Source organism: Hemiscyllium ocellatum, chromosome 3 (assembly GCF_020745735.1).
Source record: "Hemiscyllium ocellatum isolate sHemOce1 chromosome 3, sHemOce1.pat.X.cur, whole genome shotgun sequence".
NCBI lineage: Eukaryota > Metazoa > Chordata > Chondrichthyes > Orectolobiformes > Hemiscylliidae > Hemiscyllium > Hemiscyllium ocellatum.
Genome location: NC_083403.1, coordinates 108,633,327 through 108,643,071, shown reverse-complemented (window position 1 = coordinate 108,643,071; position 9,745 = coordinate 108,633,327).

Below are 9,745 nucleotides of genomic sequence, written 5' to 3'. Positions count from 1 at the left end.
TATTGGAAGATGAATAAACACAGCTAGTTCCAGTTTTAAATGTCCCTATTGTTATATGTGCCTTGCCTGAAGCTCCTGACCAGTCTTGTATGAAGGATTTGGTATTCATTGTTCCCTCGGTATGCACCATGGCAATTAATTTTAAACGAGCAATTTTTTAAACATGACATTATGGAGTAAAGTTTGGAGGTAAGTACGTTAGTGTTCACTGTGGTAAAAACAAGGATGCAGATGTTGGAAACCAGAGTCTAGATTAGAGTGGTGCTGGAAAGGCACAGCAGGTCAGGCAGCATCCAACGAGCAGGAAAATCGACGGTTTGGGCAAAAGCCCTTCATCAGGAATAGAGGCAGGGTGCCTGCAGAGTGGAGAGATAAATGAGAGGAGGTGGGGTTGGGGATGGGGAGAAAGCAGCATAGAGTACAATAGGTGAATGGGGGTGGGGATGGAGGTAATAGGTCAGAGAAGAGGGTGGAGTGGTTAGGTGGAAAGGAAGATAAGCAGGTAGGACAGGTCATGAAGGCGGTGCTGAGCTGAAAGGTTGGAGCTGGGGTGACGTGAGGGAAGGGGAAATGAGGAAACTGGTAAAATCCACATTGATGCCATGGGGTTGAAGTGTTCCAAGGCAGAAGATGAGGCGTTCTTCCTCTAGGCGTGGGATGGTGAGGGCACCCGTATGGGCCCCAGCTGTGCCTGTCTCTTTGTTGGCTACGTAGAACAGTCCATCCTTTGTAATTACACCGGCACCCCTCCCACCTCTTCCTCCGCTAGATTGATGACTGCATTGGTGCCACCCATAGGTGCCACCTCATGCTCCCGTGAGGAGGTTGAGCAATTTATCAACTTCACCAACACATTCCACTCCGACCTTAAATTCACCTGGACCATCTCTGACACCTCCCTCCCCTTCCTGGACCTCTCCATCTCCATTAATGATGACCGACTTGACACTGACATTTTTTACAAACCCACCGACTCCCACAGCTACCTGAATTACACCTCTTCCCACCCTACCTCTTGCAAACATGCCATCCCATATTCCCAATTCCTCCGCCGTATCTGTTCCCAGGAGGACCAGTTCCACCACAGAACAAACCAGATGGCCTCCTCCTTTAGAGACCGCAATTTCCCTTCCCACATGGTTAAAGATGCCCTCCAATGCATCTCATCCACATCCCGCTCCTTCAACCATAACAAGGACAGAACCCCCTGGTGCTCACCTTTCACCCTACCAACCTTCGCATAAACCACATCATCCGACGACATTTCCACCACCTCCAAACGGACCCCACCAGGGATATATTTCCCTCCCCACCCATTTCCACTTTCTGCGAAGACCGTTCCCTCCGTGACTACCTGGTCAGGTCCACGTCCCCCTAACAACCCACACTCCCTTTCTGGCACCCTCTCCTGGCACTGCAGGAATTGCAAAACCTGTGCCCACACCTCCTCCCTCACCTCCATCCAAGGCCCCAGAGGAGCCTTCCACATCCATCAAAGTTTCACCTACACATCCACCAATATCATTTATTGTATCCATTGCTCCCGATGTGGTCTCCTCTACATTGGGGAGACTCGACGCCTCCTAGCAGAGCACTTTAGGGAACATCTCCGGGACACTTGCATCAATCAACCCCACAGCCCTGTGGCCCAACGTTTCTACTCTCCCTCCCACTCTACCGAGAACATGCAGGTCCAGGGTCTCCTCCACTGCTGCTCCCTCACCACCCGACACCTGGTGGAAGATCGCCTCATCTTCCGCCTCAGAACACTTCAACCCCATGGTATCAATGTGGACTTCACCAGTTTCCCCTTCCCCCAGCTCCAGCCTTCCAGCACAGCACCATCCCCATGACTTGTCCTATCTGCCTATCTTCCTTTCCACCTATCCACTCCACCCTCCTTTTTGACCTATCATCTCCATCCCCACCCCCATTCACCCATTGTACTCTATGCTACTTTCTCCCCGCTCCCACCCCCCACCCCCCCCCACCTCATTTATCTCTCCATTCTGCAGGCACCCTGCCTCTATTCCTGATGAAGGGCTTTTGCCCGAAATGTCAATTTTCCTGCTCCTCGAATGCTGCCTGACCTGCTGTGCTTTTCCAGCACCACTCTAATCTAGACTCGAGTGTTCACTGTGACTTCAGTTTGTACATGTATAGACAAAGGGTAGTTCCAAGTGTTATCTATTTACATATCATTCTTCAGCATGAATGCACCACTCACATAACATGGATTGATTCTTACCCAAAGGTGAGACTAATAATTAACAAATAATGTTAATTCTGAAGTTAAATAAATATCTAACCGCTGCCATCTGCTGTGGTAGAATGAATAAAGGACATGCGACTAATAATCACATCCTGTCAAAGTGGTAGTTGAAAGCAGTTTAAGATAACATCATAATATCCCTTACTTCTAAACAGATTTTAAGTTTAAAGGTTCAAAGTTTTACATTTGACTGCAGAACAAAATAGTACTCTATCTAAGTATATCCTTGTGTAAAACAATAAATTTACAAGATACTGAAACACATCTGTTTGCTTATCTGTCCAGACTTTGTTACACAGGTCTTTCCTGGAGACTTCACGTTTTCAGAATGCGGGTTAGATTAGATTAGATTCCCTACAGTGTGGAAACATGCCTTTCGGCCCAACTAGTCCACGCTGACCCTCCGAAGAGTAGCCTACTCAGATCCATCTCCCTCTGACTAATGCACCTTGTGTGAAAAAAGTTGACCAACTCACTTGAATATTCACTGTGCCTGAATGATTGCTCACTATGTATCAATGTGATGGTCATCGTCCTCATTTGATCTTGTAAACTGGCTACATATTTCATGGATCATGTAATGTTTTGTTTGATGGGCACTGCATTTGTGCAGTTTTTAAGTGTGACTTCTCACAACGTCAAACTGCTTGCTCTGGCCTTACCTTTGTGCATTGACACTTCCAGTGTCCTCTGGGCACATGCCTTGCTTGCAACAGGAAATGTTGGACAGTTGTCGGATGTGACTTTGAGGTCACACTATCTGCATTACTTACTAGCTTGCTTACATTTAATGATGGACAAATTACTCACAGTCTGCAGACTCTGTATTCCCTGTAGTAATCTATATTGGTATCCACTTTGCAATAGCCCTTCCACATTGTAACCTTTTGGGTTGGTCCAAGATGAGTTTTTGAGACACTCCTACAGTGGTTGGTGCTATCTCGAGCTCTGTTATTCTGTCTACTAACTCTGATGCTGTAAAGTTACAATCGTACCCCTTCTCTCTATGTATTTAGGAATTAGTCAATGGTTTGTGTAGATTGTTGCCTAAAATGCACAAACCCCAGACGATATATTCTGAACATGAGCTTCACATCGTTGATCTTCAAGTGTTGACTATATTTTATCTGGCTTGTTTTTTAAAAGCTTATCAGATATCTGATGTGTTTAATCTGTGTAGTTCTTCATTACCTATAGCAGGGTTAAGTTATAAAAATGTTTCAGGTTTAGAAACATTGACCTACAGAAAACAACTCCACAGTTTCTCAGAACAATATAGTCTCGGGTGAGAGGTTCAGTGCTAATTGTAGTAACAGAGAGAAGCCATTCAGTGTAAAAGGTTGACCAGTATTCCCTTCTGTTATTGTCATCTAGGAGTATCACAAAAGGAGAGAGCACTGTAATGGTAATGTTACTGGACTACTAACTGAAAGGCCCAGACTAATTCTCATTAAATTTAAACAAATTAATAAAATCTGAAATTGAAAGCTCAGACTCAGTAATGGTGACCAGGAAATTATCATCGATTATTGTTTAAAAACCCATCTGGTTAATATCCCTTAATAAAGGATTTCTGCTGTCCTTCCCTAATCTGGTCTACATGTTGTCACCTATATGAACTTGGTAAGGATTTTAACAAGGTGTTGTATGAGAGAATGGTCAAGAAGCTGAGAGTTATTGGGATCCAGAGCAATGTAACAAATGGATCCAAAACTGTCTTAGTGGCAGGAGGCTGATGGAGCTGGGTGAAAATTAGTTTTGTCGTTGTGACTGGAAGCCTATGTCCTGTAGTGTTTTGCAGGCTTCATTAAATTTTTAGACAAGGATACATAAGGTTTTAGAAGTGAATTCACAGAAGACACAAGTTAGTGGTGTGGTAAATAGTGAAGGGAAAGTATTGGTCTACAGGAGAATGTAAATAGGCTTGTCAGATGGATAGAATAGCGGCAGATGGAGTTTAATCCTGAAAGGTGTGGAGTGGTGTATTTTGGAAGGACCAACAAGACAAGGGAATACATAACGAGTGGTAGGAGTCCGGGTAGTACTGAAAATCTGTCTCCTTGGATCCTTAAAGACAACAACACCTTTCCCTTATTAGTTGAGAGCCATTGAATGCAAGAGCTGGGTGGTTATGATGGAGCTGTACAGGATGTTGTTTAGGTTCCAGCTGGAGTACTGTGTGTAGTTCTGGTCACCACAGAATAGGAATATGTGATTGCATTGGAGAGGGTGCAGAGGAAATTTACCAGAAGATTACCCTGTCTGGAATATATTGGCTATGAAAACAGATTAGAAATGCTGGGTTGTTTTCCTTGGAGCAGAGAAGGCTGAGGGGGACCCAAGTGAAATTTTTTAAAATTGAGGACAGTTAGGAAGATAGTTTTCCCCTTGGAAGGAACTGGATATGAAACATACTGCCTGAAAGGGTTGAAGAGGCAAGAACTTTCAAATATGCAGCTAAAGACTATTCAAACTTTAAAGCCTGCTCGCCCAATTTTATATGATCATGGCTGATCATCCAACTCTGTACCCTGTCCCTGCTTTTTCCTCATGTCCTTTGATCCCTTTAGTCCTAAGAACTTCTCAAGCATTCAATGTTTTGACTTCACTTAGGTTTCTTTGGCATTTCTTTGACATGCTCACCACTCTCTGGATGAAGAAATCTTTCCTTATCTCCGTCCTAAATGGCCTACCCTATACCCTGAGAATACCCCAGGTTTGTGAAGGTTTGTAGCTAAGTTGAGGTTTATGGTGTAGGTTTGCTCGCTGAGCTGTAGGTTTGATATCCAGACGTTTCATTACCTGGCTAGGTAACATCATCAGTGGTGACCTCCAAGTGAAGCGAAGCTGTTGTCTCCTGCTTTCTATTTATATGTTTGTCCTGGATGGGTCGACCCTCTCTCCCTCGTAGCCCTACACACGGAGGAAACAAACCACCACTTCGACTGGGACAACACATCTATCCTAGGACAGGCTAAGCAAAGACATGCCAGAGAATTTCTAGAGGCCTGGTTCTCCAACCACAACACCATAAACAAACACATTGATCTAGATACCATCTATCAACCCCTCAGAAAGCGAACAGGAAATGACATCACCACAATCCCCAGGAACCCCATCCAGGACATATAAATAGAAAGCAGGAAATAACAGCTTTGCTTCACTTGGAGGTCACCACTGATTATGTTACCTAGCCAGGTAATGAAACATCTGGATATCAAACCTACAGCTCAGCGAGCAAACCTACACCCTACCACCCCTGGTTCTGGACTCCCTGGTCATCGGAGTATCCTCCCTGTCTAGCATGTCTATCCCTATTATGATTTTTTAGGTTATTATAAGGTGTTCCTCATACTTATAAATTCCAGTCGATATCATCCCAGCTGATCCAGTCTGTGTTTGTACATCAGTTCTGCAATTCCCAGGAATCAGAGCTGAAAATGTGTTGCTGGAAAGATGCAGCAGGTCAGGCAGCATCCAAGGAACAGGAGATTCGACGTTTCGGGCATAAGCCCTTCTTCAGGAAGGACTTATGCCCGAAACGTTGAATCTCCTGTTCCTTGGATGCTGCCTGGCCTGCTGCGCCTTTCCAGCAACACATTTTCAGCTCTGATCTCCAGCATCTGCAGACCTCACTTTCTCCTCGAAGAATTCCCAGGCATCAGTCTGGTAAACCATTGTTGCACTCCCTCAATCACCAGACCATCCTTCCTCAGATAAGGATATCAAAACTGCCAACAGTACTCCATATGAGGTCTCATCAGCGCTCTGTACGATTGCAGCGAGACTTCCCTCCTCCTGTATTCCAATCCTGTCATTGTGAATGTTAACATACCACCTTCCTGTTTTTGCGACCAAAGTGGTTAGCCTTGTATTTATCTACATTATACTTCATTTGCCACTTACTTAAATTGTCCAAATTACACTGAAGCATCTCTGCATCCACCTTACAGTTCACCCACCCACCAAATTTGTGTCAACTGCAAACTTGGAAATATTATATTTAGTTCCCTTGTTTAAATCATTTAATGTATGTTGTGAATAGCTTGGTCCAAGCGTTGATCCCTGAGGTATTGCACTAGTCACTGGTTGCAACTTGCAAAATGGCACATTTAACATGAAGGAAGTATATAAATGAGCACTTCAAATGCCACAACATACAAGGCTATGAGCTAAATGCTGAGAAATGGTGCTTGATGGCCAGCATGAGTGCAAAGGGCCTGTTTCTGTGCTGCAATACTCTGATTCTGCATGTGATTCCAGACCAACAGTACTGTGGTTAACTCTTAACTAACTTTTGAAATGGCCTAGCAAGATGATCAGTTCAAGGGCAAATATGGAAGGGCATAGCCTTACCAGCATGTGTACATCCCATGAAAATATAAATAAAAAGGCCACTTTGCTGCTGGCGGGCAGAACCAGACACTGGCATTTTTGTGTTTGCAGACAAAATTCTCAGCTAAGATCCCAACCTTCCTTCGTGAACAGCAGTGCATCTCCCTGCAAGCAACATGGCTCAAGAGCTGATGACAATGGCTAACATCTCAATCATCAATTTCAAGTTGAGATAGGCTTCATAGACTCCAAGTTCAAAATGGGTTGTTGGAGACCTTGAGATGGCTATACCTAACTGTGTTTCTGACCCAATAGGCAGCTCGTGGATTCATGATCTGGAATAATTTTGCCTTTGAGGCACACTCTTCCTGGCCCCTGTAAAGTGAATGGTTCAGTTTCAAAGAAGCAGACAAAAAGTCCATGTTGCCAAGAAAAGGTTGAGTTAACCACTTGCATGAGGTTGTGGATAAAAAGGAAACCAAGAGGTTGAGAGATTAGGCCACATTATCTCAAAATTGGTGACAGTGAAGAAAACTGAGAATCTACTGATGGAAGCCTGGTGAGCCCGGATTGCAGTCAGCAGTGAAGAAGCCTGAGAAAATGTGAACATGGATAAAATAAGCATGCATATTAGTTTAAGTAAGATTGGATCGCATCATCATATGTACTAACTTGGATTGTGACATATACAAAGACGATTGGATAACAAAAGCAGTGAGTAAACTCTAATGTTTTGATTGATTAGATTAGATTCCCTACAGTGTGGAAATGCCCTTCGGGCCAACAAGTCCACACCGACCCTCCGAAGAGCAAACCACCCAAACCCATTCCCCTACATTTACCCCTGACTAATACACTTAACACTATGGGCAATTTAGCATGGCCAATTCATCTAACCTGCACCTCTTTGGACTGTGGGAGGAAACCGGAGCATCTGGAGGAAACCCATGTAGACACAGAGAGAATGTGCAAACTCCACACAGACAGTTGCCCGAGTCGGGAATAGAACCCGGGTCCCTGGCGCTGTGAGGCAGCAGTGCTAACCACTAAGCCACTGTGCTGCCCCATATTTATTGTTGAAGGAATAGTCAATTGAAAGCTTGTTATCTGCAAAATTGATGTAAAGTCTTTGTTCTTGTGATTAAAAATTTGAACTACCCCATCTTTGGATAGATATATCAACCAAGCATGCATGAATAAATCTTTAAACAAGGAAACCAGAGTCTTGTCTGGTCTCAGAGGACACAAAGAGTAGAACTCTTGTCGTTCTGAAGTCAGATTGCGAACCCCAGAAACAAACCTGTGCCTGAAGTGTTTGGTTAATATCTGTGCCATTTTGTTATTCGCCATTTCATTGTTCACCATTATAATTTCAGTTGTCTGCCTGTAATAAGTCCATGTTTATTTTCACAAATCCCTGATTTACATACCTACAGAAACCATTATAATCATTTTTTTTCTTGCTAATCCAATTTCATGCTTTTTTTTAAAAATATCTTGGCCACCTTCTGCTGTATTCAATAATTCTCCCAATCATAAGGCTAGGTATTTTTTTTAAACGTAATTCCCCTATTCCTTTGGTTGAATGCAATCTTTAACTCCTATTATGGTTCGTGCTGCATTTCCTGAGTTTGTTGTGTTTCGATGGACCGTATGGTTGTTGCAAATTATACCTTAATTATTTAAATGCTAGTGATTCCTTGTATGCCATCATCATTTTTAATCTAGATGTTTAACCTACTTTAGCCAATTCATCACTCATACGATTGAATTTGTTTTGTTTGGAATTAAATCTCTAGTTTCAGACTTAACCAAATATTTTCAAATTCAATATAAAATGTATCACATGGTCACCCTTCCTTGGAGGCCCCTTGACCAAACTATTATTTTACTTCATTCACTGTTGAGGGTGTCACTGGTATGTCAACATTTATTGCCTATTCCTAATTGTCCAGAGGACAGTTAAGAGTCAACCACACTGCTATGGGTCTGGAGACATATGTGGACCAGACCAGCTAAGGATGGCACTTACCTTCCCTAGAGGACATTAGTGAATCAGATGGGTTTTCCTGACAATCGACAATGGTCATCATTAGACTCTTAGGTCCAGATTTTTTATTGAATTCAAATTCCACCATTTTCCATGGAGGGATTCAGATCCAGATCCCCAGAACATTTCCTGGGTCTCTGGATTAGCTGGGAGATAGTGAGGACTTCAGAAGCTGGAGAAGTCAGAGTCAATAAAGGGTGACGCTGGAACAAGCATAGCTGATCAGGCAGCATCTGAGGAGCAAATGAGTCGATGTATCGGGCATATCCCTTCTTCAGGACTGGAGTGGGGGAAGAGGTAGAGAAATAGGGGGAGGGGTGTGGGGCTAGGGCAAGGGCAGGTGGGATCGTGATAGATGGGCAAAGGTAGAAGGTGATTATGATGGGTCAGTGGGAAATGTGGAGTGGATAGGCAGAAAGGAAGATTTTCAAGAGGGTGGAGCCGAGTCAAAAGGTTGGATCAGGGATGAGGTGGGGAGATTTGGAAACTGGTGAATTCAATGTTGAGGCTGTGAGATTATAGGCTGCCAAGGGGCAAGTTGAGATATTTCTCTTCCAGTTTGCAGATGGCCTTGTTTAGGCAATGGAGGATGCCCAAAATGGACATATCATGGTGGGAGTGGGAGGGCGAGTTGAAATGAATGGCTACAGGAAGGTGGGGTCGATTCGTGTATACGAACCAGAGATGTTCCTTCAACCATTCTGAAAATTTGTGCTTGGTCTCTCCAATGTAGAGGAGACAACATCGAGAGCAACGGGTGCTGTAAATGATGTTTGCGATAATACCGCGAGGTTGTTAATTATCTTTTTGTCTTAGCATTATTCTACAACTAAAATAGCCATTTCCTGGCTGCTTACTCAATACACTCACCTAAAAGATTATCTTGTATACGTTCCTTGACCAACTACTTCCCACATTTATTTTAAATTTAGTCTGCCAGTCCATATAAAAGTTCGAGTTCCTTATGAATACTGTATTACCATTGTTACATAGACTATCATGTTTTGATTTATATTCTACCCTGCCCTACACTACAATTATTGCTAGAACGCCCATCTACCAGTCTTAACAATAACTGATACAAAGTC